Source organism: Rattus rattus, chromosome 13 (assembly GCF_011064425.1).
Source record: "Rattus rattus isolate New Zealand chromosome 13, Rrattus_CSIRO_v1, whole genome shotgun sequence".
In the NCBI taxonomy this organism is placed as follows: domain Eukaryota; kingdom Metazoa; phylum Chordata; class Mammalia; order Rodentia; family Muridae; genus Rattus; species Rattus rattus.
The window spans coordinates 30,839,219-30,857,538 of record NC_046166.1 but is presented as its reverse complement, the minus strand read 5'-3'; the positions used below and the strand labels follow the sequence as shown (position 1 = coordinate 30,857,538).

The following is an 18,320-nucleotide window of genomic DNA, read 5'->3' as shown; positions in this document are numbered from 1 at the left end:
AAACCAAAGGCAGAGACAAGGAGCCATAGATGCAAGCATCACCAACAGAATGCAAGAGATAGAAGAGAGAATCTCAGGAACAGAAGATTCCATAGAAATCATCGACACAACTGTCAAAGATAATGTAAATCGGAAAAAGACATTGTCCCAAAACACACAGGAAATCCAGGCCACAATGAGAAGATCAAACCTAAGGATAATAGGTATAGAAGAGAGTGAAGAATCACAACTCAAGGACCTGTAAATAACTTCAACAAAATCATAGAAGAAAACTTCCCTAACCTAAAGAAAGGGATGCCCATAAACATACAAGAAGCCTACAGAACTCCAAATAGATTGGACCAGAAAAGAAACTCCTCCTGTCACATAATAGTCAAAACATCAAATGCACAAAACAAAGAAATAATATTAAAAGCAGTAAGGGAAAAAGGTCAAGTAACATATAAAGGCAGACCTATCAGAATTACACCAGACTTCTCATCAGAGACTATGAAAGCCAGAAGATCCTGGACAGATGTCATACAGACCCTAAGAGAACACAAATGCCAGCCCAGGTTACTGTATCCAGCAAAACTCTAAATTAACATAGATGGAGAAACCAAGATATTCCATGACAAAACCAAATTTACACAATATCTTTCTACAAACCCAGCACTACAAAGGATAATAAATGGTAAAGCCCAACACAAGCAGGCAAGCTACACTCTAGAAAAAGCAAGAAACTAATCATTTTACAACAAAACAAAGAGAAGACAAGCACAAACATAATCTCACATTCAAACACGAATATAACAGCAAGCAACAATCACTATTCTTTAATAACGTTCAACATAAATGGACTCAATTCCCCAATAAAAAGACACAGATTAACAAAGTGGATACGCAATGAGGACCCAACATTTTGCTGCCTACAGGAAACATACCTCAGAGACAAAGACAGACACTACATCAGAGTAAAGGCTGGAAAACAACTTTCCAAGCAAATGGTCTGAAGAAGCAAGCTGGAGTAGCTATTCTAATATTGAACAAAATCGATTTTCAACCAAAAGTCATCAAAAAAGATAAGGAAGGACACTTCATATTCATCAAAGGAAAAGTCCACCAAGATGAACTCTCAATCCTAAATATCTATGCTCCAAATACAAGGGCACCTACATACATAAAAGAAAGCTGACTAAAGCTCAAAGCACACATTGCACCTCACACAATAATAGTAGGAGATTACAACACCCCACTCTCATCAATCAACAGATCATGGAAACAGAAATAAAACAGAGACATAGACAGACTAAGAGAAGTCATGAACCAAATGGACTTAACAGATATTTATAGAACATTCTATCCTAAAGCAAAAGGATATACCTTCTTCTCAGCACCTCATGGTACTTTCTCCAAAATTGACCATATAATTGGTCAAAAAACAGGCCTCAACAGGTACAGAAAGATAGAAATAATCCCATGCATCCTATCAGACCATCACGGACTAAAGATGGTTTTCAATAACAATAAGGAAAGAATGCCCAGATATACATGGAAGTTGAACCATGCTTTACTCAATGATAACCTGGTCAAGGAAAAAATAAAGAAAGAAATTAAAGACTTCTTATAATTTAATGGAAATGAAGGTACAACATACCCAAACTTATGGACACAATGAAAGCTGTGCTAAGAGGAAAACTCATAGCTCTGAGTGCTTGCAGAAAGAAACAGGAGAGAGCATATATCAGCAGCTTGACAGCACACCTAAAAGCTCTAGAACAAGAAGAAGCAAACACAGAAAGGAGGAGTAGAAGGCAGGAAATAATCAAACTCAGAGCTGAAATCAACCAAGTAGAAACAAAAAGGACTATACAAAGAATCAACAGAACCAAAAGCTGGTTCTTTGAGAAAATCAACAAGATAGATAAACCCTTAGCCAGACTAACCAGAGGACACACAGAGTGTGTCCAAATTAACAAAATCAGAAATGAAAAGGAAGATATAACAACAGAGTCAGAGGAAATTAAAAAAATCATCAGATCCTACTACAAAAGCCTATATTCAACAAAACTTGAAAATCTGGAAGAAATGGACAATTTCCTAGACAGATACCAGGTACCCAAGTTAAATCAGGAACACATAAACCATTTAAACAACCCCATAACTCCTAAAGAAATGGAAGCAGTCATTAAAAGTCTCTCAACCAAAAAGAGCCCTGGTCCAGATGGGTTCAGTGCAGAATTCTATCAGAACTTCATAGAAGACCTCATACCAATATTATCCAAACTATTCCACAAAATTGAAACAGATGGAGTGCACTGAATTCCTTCTATGAAGCCACAATTACTTTTATACCTAAACCACACAAAGACCCAACAAAGAAAGAGAACTTCAGACCAATTTCCCTTATGAATATCGATGCAAAGATACTCAATCAAATTCTTGCATACTGAATCCAAGAGCACATCAAAACATCATGGTCAAGTAGGCTTCATTTCATGGATGCAGAGATGGTTTAATATATGGAAAACCATCAAGGTACTCCACTATATAAACAAAGTGAAAGATAAAAACCACATGATCATTTCATTAGATGCTGAGAAAGCATTCGACAAAATTCAACACCCCTTCATGATAAAAGTCCTGGAAGGAACAGGAATTCAAGGCCCATACCTAAACATAGCAAAAGTCATATAGAGCAAACCAGTAGCTAATATTAAACTAAATGAAGAGAAACTTGAAGCAATCCCACTAAAATCAGAGACTAGACAAGGCTGCCCACTCTCTCCCTACTTAGTAAAAATGGCCATTTTACCAAAAGCTATCTACAGATTCAATGCAATCCCCATCAAAATTCCAATCCAATTCTTCAGAGAGCTAGACAGAACAATTTGCAAATTCATCTGGAATAACAAAAAACCCAGGATAGCTAAAATTATCCTCAACAATAAAAGGACTTCCAGGGTAATCACTATCCCTGAACTCAAGGAGTATTACAGAGCAATAGTGATAAAAACTGTATGGTATTGGTACAGAGACAGGTAGATAGACTAGTGGAAAAAGAATTGAAGACCCAGAAATGAACCCACACACTATGGTCACTTGATTTTTGACAAAGAAATCAAAACCATCCAATGGAAAAAAGATAGCATTTTCAGCAAGTGGTGCTGGTTCAACTGGAGGTCAGCATGTAGAAGAATGCAGATCGATCCATTCTTATCACTCTGTGCAAAGCTTAAGTCCAAGTGGATCAAGGACCTCCACATCAAACCAGATACACTCTAACTAATAGAAGAAAAAGTGGGGAAGAATCTTGAACACATGGGTACTGGAGAAAATTTCCTGAACAAAACACCAATGGCTTCTGCTCTAAGATCAAGAATCGACAAATGGGATCTCATAAAACTGCAAAGCTTCTGTAAGGCAAAGGACACTGCTGTTAGGACAAAACAGCAACCAACAGATTGGGAAAAGATCTTTACCAATCCTACAATTGATAGAGGGCTAATATCCAAAATATACAAAGAACTCAGGAAGTTAGACTGCAGGGAGACAAACAACCCTATTAAAAAATGGGGTTCAGAGCTAAACAATGAATTCACTGCTGAGGAATGCCAAATGGCTGAGAAACACCTAAAGAAATGTTCAACATCTTTAGTCATAAGGGAAATGCAAATCAAAACAACCCTAAGATTCCACCTCACACCAGTCAGAATGGCTAAGATCAAAAACTCCGGTGACAGCAGATGCTGGCGAGGATGTGGAGAAAGAGGAACACTCCTCTATTGTTGGTGGGATTACAGACTGGTACAACCATTCTGGAAATCAGTCTGGAGGTTCCTCAGAAAATTGGAGATTGCACTACCTGAGGACCCAGCTATACCTCTCTTGGGCATATACCCAAAATATACTCCAACATATAACAAAGACACATTTTCTACTATGTTCATAGCAGCCTTATTTATAATAGCCAGAAGCTGGATAGAATCCAGATGCCCTTCAACAAAGGAATAGATACAGAAAATGTGGTATATGTACATAAAGGAATACTACTCAGCTATCAAAAAATTGACTTTATGAAATTCATAGACAAATGGGTGGAACTGGATAATATCATCTTGAGTGAGGTATCCCAATGACAGATAAACACACATGGTATGCAGTAATTCATAAGTGGATATTAGCCCAAATGCTCGAATTACTCTAGATGCACAGAACACATGAAACTCAAGAAGGATGACCAAAATGGGAATGCTTCATTCCTTCTTTAAAAGGGAATAAGAATACCCTTGGGAGGGAATAGGGAGGCTAAGTTTAGAACAGAGCCTGAAGGAACGCCCATTCAGAGCCTGCCCCACATGTGGCCCATACATATACATCCACCAAACTAGATAAGGTGGATGAAGCAAAGAAGTGCTCCTGAGAGACACAGCCAGAATATGGCAAATACATAGGCGAATGCCAATAGCAAACCACTGAACTAAGAACGGGATCCCTGTTGAAGCATTCAGAGAAAGGAGTGAAAGAGCTTGAAGGGGCTTGAGACTCCATATGAACAACAATGCCAACCAACTAGAGCTTCCAGGGATTAAGCCACTACCCAAAGACTATACATGGACTGACCCTGGGCTCCAACTGCATAGGTAGCAATGAATAGCCTAGTAAGAGCACCAGTGGACAGGGAAGTCCTTGGTCCTGCCAAGACTGAACCCCCAGGGAACGGGATTGTTGGGGGGAGGGCAGTAATGGGGGGGAGGATGGGGAGGGGAACACTCATTTAGAAGGGGAAGGTGACAGGTTAGGGGATGTTGGCCTGGAAACCGGGAAAGAGTATAACAATTGAAATGTAAATATGATATACCCAATTTAATAAAGATGGAGGAAAAAAATAAACAAAAATATTACATTAAATTAGAACAAAAAAGAATACATTTATAACTTAGTCTTTACAACATTCCGGTTTTAAAGAATCAAAATTTAAGCAACATGAGATGTTCTACTTAAATTTTTACATTTTTTTTTTATTGCTGACAAAGGCAACTTGAAGTAGAAAACCTTTACTTTGTTTTGCAGTCTAGTTTTATAGACTATTATGACAGGAGCAGATGGTATTAGAACCCGAGGCCGCTTGTCATATTGTGTTCAGTCAGGAAGCAGAGACAATGTCATTGAGAGGTTGGCTTCCTCTTTTTTATTTGGTTAAAGACTATGAGATAATGTCACCCATATTCAGGGTGAATCTTTTTTAATTTTTTATTTTTTATTAAAATTTTCTGGAAACATCCTTCCAAACATACTCTTTGGTATGTCTCCATAGCCAATCGAGTTGACGGTGAATATTAACCACCACATGAAATAAATATCTCATGGGATAACTAATGATGCTCCTGTCAATGCCAAGCCATGTTTGTAATGGTGGTGCTTTATGATTATCTAAACTTTCAAGTGACGTCATAAACACTCTCCATTGTATAAGTCCAGCCTATGGTGTTTGAACAATGATGTAATCATGTAAACACACATTTCTCAGGATGAGTGCATATTTCTTTAAAGACCAATAGAAACTTAAGTTTTCTAAATATTCCTTTCTTTGAATATAAGAAGAATTGTATTCAAATTCTATGTTTAGAAAGAATGATAACTAAGTACTGTGACATTAGTTATCAAATTGTCTTAGTTTTTGAAAATAACCTTTTAAATACTTTTGTCAATAAATTATCTTTTACTTCAGACACGTTTTTATACAGTCCATATAATACAAGTTCAATTACTATTTCACTATATGTATATATATATATTACATGTACATGTTCCATATTTATATGTATATGTACATGTATATGATGTATATGTGTATGATGTCCATGTACATGTATATATACTTCTAAATAAGCAATCAAATGCACATAGAACTGTCACCCCATATACAGCTATATACCCATCTATATGGAATAGTATTGGTTCCTACAATGTTTTATCCTTACTCATTTTTTGACAGAGTTAGTCTTTTCCCCCAAGCACTCTTCTCTGCCTTACAGGACACTACAAGCTCTGAACCCTTTGTTTTTTTACCTTATGTGTCATCACTGTCCTTTTGTTTCTACATCTCTGTGTTCCCTAAGCACTGGAGTATTGGAAGGGAGGTCCTGGACCTCCTTTCTATTCCACCCACTCCTCAGAAAACTTGTTCAGGACAATGGTGTTAACATCAATGTATTTGTTGACACTCTGTGACAGGCAGACTTTACCTCTTGAAATATGACTTTATTTTTATATCTATAGTTACCCATGAAATGTTTCTATTGGAAATCTAATAATCCTGCCAAAGTTTAAAAATTACCATGTATGAAAATAAATATATCCAAACTTGCTCCTTCTTCATGAAGAGCTTCACTAGTCCAGTTGCTGACATTGGAACCATTGAACCATTCTTTTCCCCCAGGACATATCAAGATTTGCCTCCCCCTCAATTCATTTACAACCCACAAACCATAGGGATCTTTTTAGAATGCAAGCCTTCTCAGTTTGTTTCACGAGTCAATTCAGAGTACAATTCAGAAGCCTAAGGGCTTCTTCATTCACACAGAAAAAAAATCATCTCCAGGATGCTAAAGGATCTGTCACTTAGCTCTGGTCTCAGTGACCTCCATGTTGTTTATGGAGTCCTTCAGAAATCCTACCGAGGGCTGTTGTATTATGTGTTCTTGGAACATTATTTCTCAACACAGAGCTGACTCTTACAATCATACAACCAACTCTAACAAATACCATGTAAAGTATTTCTGCTTTTACCTTTTCAAACTTATAACTGTTCTTTGAGTTAGCTCTCTCCTTTAATTACTTAACAAAAGTTAAAAACCTCTACTTTGACCTCTCTAGAGTGTTCCTCAGTGTGGGCAGATCCATTCCTCCCTACACAGAAATGCATGCTCTGTGGCTAAAGGAGCACCTGAGACATACATGGAACTTCATTAAGCAGATGTTAAATGATTACTGGGTAAATTTTAACTTAACCCAGATAGTACTTTTAATACATAGTTTTATACTTAGAGTTTTAAACATTAATATAGATGGTACATGTCTTGAATGAATTTTGGGAAAGCTCAATTGTACTTACAAGATTATCAGCTTAATTTTTTTATTAAAAAGTACAGAACAAGTGGGTATATGTATCCTCTCAGGTTTCACATTGAACCTTGAAGTAGTCTATCCCTAGAAGCACATTACAAAAGCATCAAATAAAGTTTTATAAACCGAGAAGCAAAGCAGAAAAAAAGGAGATTTAACTGATAAAGTTAAAACAATTTCAGGTTTTCACTCCTACTCTAGACATATTTTATTTTTACCTAAGCATCAAAAATAATAACTTACTGTTGACACAGGAGGAAAACATCATTTATAAAATGAATCCCCATTGGTATTAGGTTGTACAGGGAGCTAGTTTCCTCTTGGCTTGTAGGAAGCATTTATTTTTACAAACAAACTCACACGCATGCTTATGCTTGCTTATTTTAAAGCATACTTCTGATTGTCTCATAACAACAGAATAAGTGTGAGTCAAAATGAGATAATTTTTAAGGAGCATTGTTTCTTTTTTGCCAATTTGATTTTCAAAATCTCCTTCCAATTTCCACTCTATCAGCGAATTAGAATGTGACATTCCCTCTGTCCTTGACAAAAATAAGAATTATTGTAATTCGTACTATAGTGGTTAATTAATTTACTATAAATTTTACTGTAGTGGTTTTCAGTCCTTCATTGTAGGTTTCATGCTTTTTCATGTTTATTAATCATTTAAAAATTTTTGTGTTAATTTCCAGCTTTCCTTTTACTTAAGTTTGTTGTTTTTTCATTCAAATATGAAACTCTAATAACGAGTATGTCTGTGGCTCTGCTTATGGTATGAGGAAAACTGGCTCTTCTCTCCATCAATCTCATTAAAAATTCCCTTAACTTTTACATATTAAGTTGATCAACCTGCTTCTTAATGATCACTTGGTTGGCTGTGCATTTTTTCTCATTTTTTTATGGCCTAAGATTTTTAACATTTTAATTAAAAATTTACATAGATAGTATCTTGCTATTGTTAACAAAATAATCAACATTATGCCTCTAAGACATGGTAAATAGCTTCTTATGGTCCTCTTTTTTAGAGACATGTCCCCATACTGGGAAAAAGCAGGCAGCACAAAATGTCTGGCCCAGAACCAGGAGCTGCTGACAGCTCAGACACTGCAGAGAACAAACACATCAAAAGTAAAGCTCACCTACAGTAAGACTCTGAACTGCTTGTTTTATCTCGGGACTGAACTCAGGCTGGATGTTCCTCCCAGGGAACTCTTTTGTTCCTTCCTTATTAAAGAAAGATCAGGGTAAAGCAGGCTGGCAAGGATTAATACTTTCCTTTGAAAACAGTATTCTGAACTAGGGGTTACACCACAAACTTTTCTGTGGGTTAAAAGGCCTTATGTAGTGTGGCTTCATTTTAACTAATTTCCATCACTCTTTATCATATGTCACTTCAATCACAGCAACTAGTTTTGCTTGATGGTGGAGGAAGAGTCACTTTACCTTCTCATGCCTGAGAGTAAATATATGTCTGAGATGCAAGAAGGGCTAAGAATGACTGAGAATGGAAAATGGAGCAGCCACAAATATGGGTCAGAATCCTCTACTTACAATGTGAATTAAATGACCCAGATGTCCTTCATCAGAGGAATGGATACAGAAAATGTGGTACGTTTACACAATGGAGTACTACTCTGCTATGAAAAACAATGACTTTAGGAAATTCTTATGCAAATGGAAGAAATTAGAAAAATATCCTGAGTGGAGCAACCCAGTCACAACAGAACACACCTTTTATGCACTCACTGATAAGTGGATTTTACCCCCAAAGCTCAGAATACCCAAGATACAATTCACAGGCCACATGAAGCTCAAGAAGGAAGACCAAAGTGTGGATGCATCAGTCCTTCTTCAAAGGACGGACAAAATACTCAAGAGAGGACATACGAAGACAAAGTGTGGAGCAGAGACTGAAGAAAAGGCCATTCAGAGACTACCCCACTTGGGGATCCACCCATATACATACACCAAACACAGACAGTATTGCAGATACCAAGAAGTTCTTGCTAATAGGAACCTGCTAACAGGAACCTGATATAGCTGTCTCCTGAGAGGCTCTGCCAAAGTCTGACAAATACAGAGGTGGATGCTCACAGCCAACCACTGGACTGAGCACAAGGCATTAGAGAAAGGACTCAAGGTACCACATTTTCTGTATCCATTCCTCTGTTGAAGGACATCTGGGTTCTTTCCAGCTTTGGGCTATAATAAATAAGTCTGCTATAAACATAACAGAGCATGTGTCCTTGTTATATGTTGGATCATCTTTTGGGTATACACCCAGAAGTGGTAATAGCTGGGTCCTCAAGTTGTACTATGTCCAATTTTCTGAGGAACCACCAGACTGATTTCCAGAGTGGTTGTACCACCTTTCAATCCCACCAACAATGGAGGTCTTTCTCTACATCCTTTCCAGCATGTGTGGTCACCTGAGTTTTTGACCTTAGCCATTCTGACTGGTGTGAGGTAGAATCTCAGGGTTGTTTTGATTTGCATTTCCCTGGTGACTAAGGATGTTAAACATTTCTTTAGGTACTTCTCAGCCATTCGATATTCCTCAGCTGAGAATTCTTTGTTTAGCTCTGTATCCCATTTTTTTAATAGGATTATTAGATTCTCTGTAGTCTAATTTTTTGAGTCCTTTGTATATATTGGATATTAGTTCTGTATTGGTTGTAGGATTGGTAAAGACCTTTCCCCAGTCTGTTGGTTGTCATTTTTGTCTTATTGACAGTGTCCTTTGCCTTGTAGAAGCTTTGCAACTTTATGAGGTCTCATTTGTTTATTGTTGGTCTTAGAGCATAAGCCATTGGTGTTCCGTTCAGGAAATTTTCCCCAGTGCCCATGTGTTCAAGCCTTTTCCCCACCTTTTCTTCTATTAGTTTGAGTCTATCTGGTTTGATGTGGAGGTCCTTGATCCACTTGGATTTAAGCTTTGTACAGGGTGATAAGAATGGATTGATTTGCATTCTTCTATATGCTGACCTCCAGTTGAACCAGCACCATTTGTTGAAAATGCTATCTTTTTCCACTGGATAGTTTTAGGTCCTTTGTCAAAGAGCAAGTGACAATAGGTGTGTGGGTTCATTCCACGGATCTACCTACCTGTCTCTGTACCAATACCATACAGTTTTTATCACTGTTGCTCTGTAATAAGGCTGGAGGTTAGGGATGGTGATTCCCCCAGAAGTTCTTTTATTGTTGAGAATAGTTTTTGCTATCCTGGGTTTTTTGTTATTCCAAATGAATTTTCAAATTGCTCTTTCTAACTCTATGGGGAATGGAGTGGGAATTTGGAGTACTACTCAGTTATTATTTGGAGTACTACTTAGCTATTAAAAACAATGAAATCGTTTTTCATAAAACTCTTAGGCAAATGGATGGAACTAGAAAATATCATGCTGAGTGAGGTAACTCAATCACAAAAGAACACATATGGTATGCACTCACTCATAAGTGGATATTAGGGCAAAAACTCAGAATACTAACATACAATTCACAGACCATATGAAGCTCAAGAAGAAGAAAGACCAAAATGTGGATGCTTTAGTCCTTCTTAGAAGGGAGAACAAAAATACTCATAGGCAGAAATATGAAGACAAAGTGTGAAGCAGAGCCATCCAGAGACTGCTCCACCTGGGGATCCATCCTTTATATACAGCCACCAAACCCAGACAATATTGGGGATGCCAAGAAGTAAAGGTGACAGAAGCCTGATATGGCTGTCTCCTGAGAGGCGCTGCCAGATACTGACAAATACAGAGGTGGATGCTCACAGCCAACCATTGAGCTGAGAATAGGGTCCCCAATGCAGGAGTTAGAGAAAGAACTGAAGGAGTTAAAGGGATTTGCACCCCCCTGGGAGGAACAACATCAATCAACCAGACCCCCAGGGACAAACCACCATTCCAAGGGTACACAGCATATGCATATGTAGAAGAGGATGGCCTTGTTGGGAGGAGCCCTTAGTCCTGTGAAGGCTTGATGCCCCAGTGTAAGGTAATGCCAGGGTGGGGAGGCAGAAGGGAGTGGTTGGGTGGATGGGGGGAGCACCCTCATAGAAGCAGGGAAGAGGGTATGGGATAAGGCGTTTCTGGAGGGGAAACCAGGAAAGGAAAGGGGATATCATTTGAAATGTAAATTTAAAAAAAATCTAATAAAAGAAAAGAAAAAAGGCAACCCCCCACAAATTATAAAAGTTTAGTAATATTTTATTAAAATGCCCATAACCATTAATAACTAGAAAAATGAAAATTCAAACTATTTTAAGATTTCATTTTATCCCGGTAAGGATGCCTAAGATCAAGACAGCAACCAGCAACAAATGCTAATAAGGCTGCCTGCGAGGATAAAGAACCTCCTTCCATTGTTGGTGGGATTCAAATAGCAGCAGAGAAAGGACAGGGCAAAGAATGTCAGAGGTAGTGGATACCTTTAAGGAAACAGTCGCACATATGAATTTACAGTAATTGTGACAGCATGCACAAAACCTGAAAAACTCAAGCTAGACAGAAACCTCAGGTTGGGGATGGGGAGACAAATCCCACCAGTAGATGAGGAGAGATTGGCAGGTGGTAGCTGCTAGGAAAGGGAGTCAGTTTCTGTGAATGGTGTGACCTCTGGTAAGTTTAGCACATTCCAGGGTATACCTGGCTCCCAAAGGTGATTTGGAAACACCAATGAGATTCGATGGGTTTTTTTAAGAAAAAGGACAAAACAAGAACAAAAACCTTGAATTTCTGTGAGTAGAGAGGTAAGGGGGAAGTTGGTGGAAGGGAGAAGTATGAGCAAGACAACACTGTATGAGATTATCAAAGAATTAGAAAATGGTCCAAAAGATCATACTGTTACCGTGAGACACACAGAAGAACCATACAATTCAAACCAACACCACTTGTTCATGTTAAAACTAAGACCGTAATGTAAACAAATTTATTTAACCTCATAAAGAACGCTTACAAGCATTGCTCTGGACGGAGAGCTGTAAAATGCTTTCTATTAAATTCGAGGAAAAGACACAGCTGTCTGTTTTCAACACTTCACTGTTTTTTAACATAGCCTTGGGTGTTACAGTCAGTGCAGTAAAAACAAAGAAATAAAAGTAGAAGAATTGGGAAGAAAGAAAATCAAACTGCCATTCTTTGATCACAATTTAGTTATATAGGAGAGGACTAAAAAGCTGTACAAATAAATACCTAGAAGTGGCTGATCTTAACAAGCTATTTACCTATCTGGAAAAATTATATATACACATATATATATAATATATAAATATAGAATATATAAATGAATGTACATTTATAAAATCCATTTTAAAGGGTAAAACACTGCTTACATTGGACATACAAAATATAAAGTGTTTCAGAAATCATCTCAGTCCATTTGCACTGCTATGACAACATACCATGTAATTCAGAGATACTGTATACTTATCCCTCAAAGTGCTGGGAGCAGCAATTTCAAAGATCTGAGACCAGCAGTCCTTCTAGGAAGGAAGTACTGTCTTCTTCCTAGATGATACTATTTCATTGTTTTCTCAAATGGAGCTAAGTGAATTCACCCCTGCGCTCCTCTTAGAGGAGTCCTTATGAGCCCTACCTTCTTGGTGCTAGAACAAATGATACTACTACTCCAACATACACATTTTGGGGATACAAATAAGGAGACCATTGTAGTAATGAATAACAGATATCCTTAAAGCCTTCTGCACAGAGAAGTAAAAACATCACAGAACTGCATTTAAAATGACGTAATGGAAACAGACACGATAGGCTGAGGCAGAAGAAGAGATTGAGAACTAGGTCACCCATGGGTACACTGTTGTCAATGGCCAATCTACAGACCAAGAACTAGGCCATGCATGGACATTGCTGTGATTGGGCCAATCTCATGTATTTCTCATTTCACACAGAAAAAAAGTGGTTTGTTTGTTTGTTTTTTTTTTGCACTTATCACCCCATCCAACAACTGGAAACTTACGGTAAGGTATTCCTGAATCATTTTAAAAACAATTCCTTGGTAGTAAGTTTTGCTGCTATTGTATGTGTATCAGTCCTTGTCTCCTTTTCTAGTAACAGGATTTGCCCCTAGTTTTCCTTCATGGACCTTCTATTCTCAATTCTCTTTTCTGATCATCAACTGGAAAGTACTTCCGGCACCTACCATTGTTAAAAGGTAGAAATCACAGCTAAAGCCCATTCAAGCAGTTTTCATTTCATAAGAATTTTGAAGCTGGGAGGCATAATCTAAGAAAAGAAATCTGGCTGGGTGGCAAAATTTCGCATATCCATTCATTTCCTCTAAATGAGACTTTCAGGTCTATCAGTGTCCTGTGTTTTAAACCCGAGTGTTGTGTTCTTTCTCAAAAGATGTGAAACCTCAATAGCTTTCCAACGTTGAGTTCTTTTCCTTAAGTTAGCCAGAATCAAGTTCAATTGTTTGCTATTGAGAGTCATAGCAGCTCTCAAGAGTCCATCTCAATGGAATTCAGCTGTCTACATGATTAATGAGTTAGCTTCGTAGATTTGCGAGTATCTAAAGTCTAATTCTGGTCTCATCAAATATATCTACTATTCTGACAAGATAATACACACCCTAAGGAAAACTCCATGCTATTGAAAAGCCAATTTGTTCAAGTCGAATCAATGAACATACCTTCAGTTTTCTTTGAAAAGCATACAATATGGACTATGAAAGAGGTGAGAAAAATATACCCATGGTGTTTACAAAAGAAACACTATTTGGTTAGGCCATATTGTTCCATGTCTACATTTCAGACAGACATGTTCCACGGGGCCTCGGGCTTGTTGAGCCTCACATGTGATAGGTTTTCTTTACTTCCTACAGGAAACAGATGGGTGTAACAACTGCTGCATTTTCTGCCACAATGAAATACCATTTCCTCTTTCCACACACTGCCTGCCTACAGCAAGCAAAGAGACTGTGTCATAGCTCAAGTTTATGTTTAAGGGTCTTTATTTAGAAAGCATTCTTTCTTGTCTTCTTTTATAAAGCACCTGAGATCCAATAGCTAGATGTAACACAATTTTTATGGGGAGCAAAATAGTGAATGGTGTATAGTTTGGAATTCCTTTTTGTACTTGCTTCTTTTAGAGGGTTACCTCCTTCCTATTTAATACAGGTCTAACTGGAAGGCAGACATGTAAAGTCAAGTCATTGCCAAGTAAAACACCTTAACTATGGAGTCTTGGGAAGACTAGATAATTTAGGAAGTCTTTATTGCAAATACATAAGTGATAAAGGAATCTATTGTTATCTGATGAATACCTTTAATCATTCAGTCAGTGAATTAATTAAAAATGTCCTTCTATCAATATACATCATACTATTTTAGGAAATACCTTAAAGGTTTGTGTTAGGTTTGTATTTGTGGTCACATTCACTCGGAAGCATAATAAAAAAAAAGAGATCAAGTTTTTTGACTTGGAATTAAGCTAATGTGGCCACGTAGACTCTATTGGTTGCCTTTCCTTCAAATTGGGTAAAGATTATCATTTTGATTTTGAATACTAAAACAAATAATGACCAATTTTTGTTAGTTTTTAAAGAATTTATCTCTTTTAGATTTCCAGAATGTCTCATATTCTTAACAAGTCTGGATTACTCATTGAACAAGGAGCCAGCCTTGAGTGTCTGTGTGGTCTCGTCATCAGCACAGCCGGGCCTACACACAAGCAACCATGTCTAAGGGACCTGCCGTTGGCATTGGTCTTGACACCTATTCCTGTTTGGTTGTCTTCTAGTATGGAAAGGTGGAAATAATCGCCAGTGACCAGGGTAACCATACCACGATGAGCTATGTTGCTTTCACTGACACAGAATGATTAATTAGGGATGCAGCCTAGAATCAGGTTGCAATGAACCCCACCAACACATTTTTTTGATGCCAAACATCTGATTGTACGTAGGTTTGATGATGCTGTTGTTCAGTCTGACATGAAGCACTGGCCCTTCATGGTGATGAATGATGCAGGCAGGTCCAAGGTCCAAGTCGAATACAAAGGAGACAAAAAGTTTCTACCCTGAGGAAGTGTCCTCAATGGTTCTGACAAAGATGAAGGAAATTGCAGAAGCTTACCTTGGAAAGACTGTTACCAGTGCCATGGTCACAGTGCCAGCTTACTTCAATGACTCTCAGTGACAGGCAACAGATTGCTGGAACTATTGCTGGCCTCAGTGTTCTTCTAATTATCAATGAGGCAACTGCTGCTGCTATTGCTTAAGGCTTAGATAAGAAGGCTGGAGCTGAAAGGAATGTGCTGATTTCTGACTTGGGAGGTGGCACTTTTGATGTGTCAATCCTCACTATCCAGGATGGAATTTTTGAAGTCAAGGTGAACAGCTGGAGATACCTACTTGAGTGGAGAAAACTTTGACAACTGAATGGTCAAACATTTCATTGTTGAGTTTAAGTGAGAGCTCAAGAAGGACATCAGTGAGAACAAGAGATCTGTCAGGCCAGCCAACTGCACCTTCTCCTCCAGCACCCAGGCCAGTATTGAGATTGATTCTCTCCATGAGGGAATTGATTTCTATACCTCCATTACCCGTGCTTGATTTGAGGAATTGGATGCTGACCTGTTCCATGGCACACTGGACCCTGTAGAGAAGGTCCTTCGAGATGCCAAACTAGGCAAGTCACAGATCCATGACATTGTCTTGGTGGGTGGTTCTACCAAAATCCCCAACATTCAGAAACTTCTGAAAGACTTCTTCAATGCAAAGAACTGAATTAGAGCATTAATCCTGATGAAGCTGTTGCCCAGGGTGCAGCTGTCTAGGCAGTCATTCTATCTGGAGACAAGTCTGAGAATGTTCAGGATCTGCTGCTCTTGGATGTCACTCCTTTTTCACTTGGGATTGAAACTGCTGGTGGAGTCATGACTGTCCTCATCCAGTGCAATACGCCTATTCCCACCAAGCAGACACAGACTTTCACCACCTACTCTGACAACCAGCTAGGTGTACTCATCCACGTGTATGAAGGTGAAAAGGCCATGACCAAGGACAATGACCTGCTTGGGAAGTCTGAGCTCATAGGCACCGCCAGCACCCCGTGGGGCTCCTCAGATTGAGGTTAGTTTTGACATGGATGCCAATGGCATCCTCAGTGTTTCTGCTGTAGATAAGAGCACAGGAAAGGAGAACAAGATCACCATCACCAGTGACATTGAGCATATGATCCAAGAAGCTGAGAAGTACAAAGCTGAGGATAAGAAGCAGAGAGATAAAGTTTCCTCCAAGAATTCACTGGAGTCTTATGCCTTCAACATGAAAGCAGTTGTTGAAGATGAGAAACTTCAAGGCAAGATCAATGATGAGGACAACAGCAGGTTCTTGAAAAGTACAATGAGGATAAACAGAAGATTCTTGAAAAGTGCAACGAAATCATCAGCTGGCTGGTTCAGAACCAGACTGCAGAGAAGGAAGAATTTGAGCATCAGCAGAGAGAACTGGAGAAGGTCTGCCACCCTGTCGTTACCAAGTTGTACCAGAGTGCGGTTGACATGCCTATAGGAATGCCTGGGGGCTTTCCTAGTGAGGAGATCCTCCATCTGTTGGTGCTTGTTCAGGCCCCACCACTGAAGAGATGGATTAAGTCAGTGCAAGTAGAGGGTATAGCATTGTTCCACAGGGACCCAAAACAAGTAACATGGAATAATAAAACTATTTAAATTGGCACAAAAATAAAGCTTGATTAATGACTGAAGTGATGGAGTATCATCTTTAATTTTCCCAGAAATCAATTATGTAATTTAAAGTGTCTTGATATTTAGAACCAGCTACAAAACTGAACTCTATCATCAATGCTTGACTTACTCAATTTGGGGGAAAATTCATTTTTGAGAAAAAGAAAATATATTTAGAAAAGTTTCTTCTTGAAATGTATTAGCATTTAATTACTGGCCTGGAGTACTGACCTTACTTATTAGCATATAATTTACCAAAAAATTTTAAAACATATTTCTATCAATTCTCCAGTGCTAACCCTTTTCACAGTGTGTCCTCATGATTATAGTACCTGGTCATAGGCCACCCTGGGAAATGGGAGGATTAGAGAATGGATTTTTATTTTTTCTAGTCCCTCACATAAAATCCTTATACAAGCCTGCTTTTTAAATTTTTCATTACAGGTTTATTTATATAAGAAATGTGCTGCTTTTCCTTTGTTCCTGGTGAGTTGGAGGGAGAGCAGTCATAAGATGAACTCAATTCTTTCTTTAATTGCACATTTGTGAAAACAGCAGAGAAAGCTAGACCTTAAATGCTTATGTATAGATGTATTTCTATATATAATATATGTATAGATGGTGATAGGTGAATTGAATTGGATCTTATTTAATTATATGTTCAGGTAAATGAATATGTTTATGTATATCATCTATTTATCTATCTTTTATCTATTTGTCATCTACCTATCTATCAATATTTATCAATTATCTATCTAATCTACCAACCATTTATCTACTTATCTTCTGTCTATCATTTATCTGTATCTATTACCTACCCAATTCTTCAGTAATCTATTTGTCATCTATCTATCTATCTATCTATCTATCTATCTATCTATCTATCTATCTATCATCTATCTACCTACCTATCATCTATCTGTCTGTCTGTCTATCTATCTATCTATCTATCTATCTATCTATCTATCTATCTATCTATCTATCTATCTCTATCTCTATACCCACATATTATGTGAAAAGAAGTTTATCTGAACTGTAAAATATTATTATGCAAAATGCTGTGGTTTGAGAATTCCTACATAGAGAACTTAGCCCCTGTTCAGATGGTGTCAGACATGAGCGTCTTTGGGAAGTGATTACATCATAAGAGTAGATCTACCACGAACAGAGTTAGTGCGCTTATAAAAGACACTCCTTTTCTTATGCGAGGCTGGATCTGGTGTCTTGATAGCAGAATTCTCCATATATAAAACATAAAGGAGAATTTTTTGTTCTTTATAAGCTATCCAGCTTATAATGTTTTGTTACAAAATGAATGGCACAGAAAATTACAAACAAAGTCATGTGAATAGAAGCATCACAGTAGATTATTTTTTGCTTCTCATCCTCTGGGAAGAAAATAGAAGGGCAAGAAAATTAGAGAAGGGACCTTGGCAGCTGTGGATTGGGTTGATCTATATCTCATTTGTTTTCTTTTAGATCCGGTAGATGAGAGGATACCTC

General features: G+C 37.9%; 1 protein-coding gene and 1 pseudogene across 1 annotated transcript in view; one reads left to right on the top strand and one right to left on the bottom strand.

Annotated features, from left to right (window-relative positions):
* The window catches only part of Galntl6 (polypeptide N-acetylgalactosaminyltransferase like 6), a 1,121,089-nt gene that overhangs the window by 264,033 nt on the left and 838,736 nt on the right, over positions 1-18,320 (bottom strand). The gene's annotated exons all lie outside the window — the stretch shown is intronic.
* Positions 14,808-16,726, top strand: LOC116914784 (annotated as a pseudogene).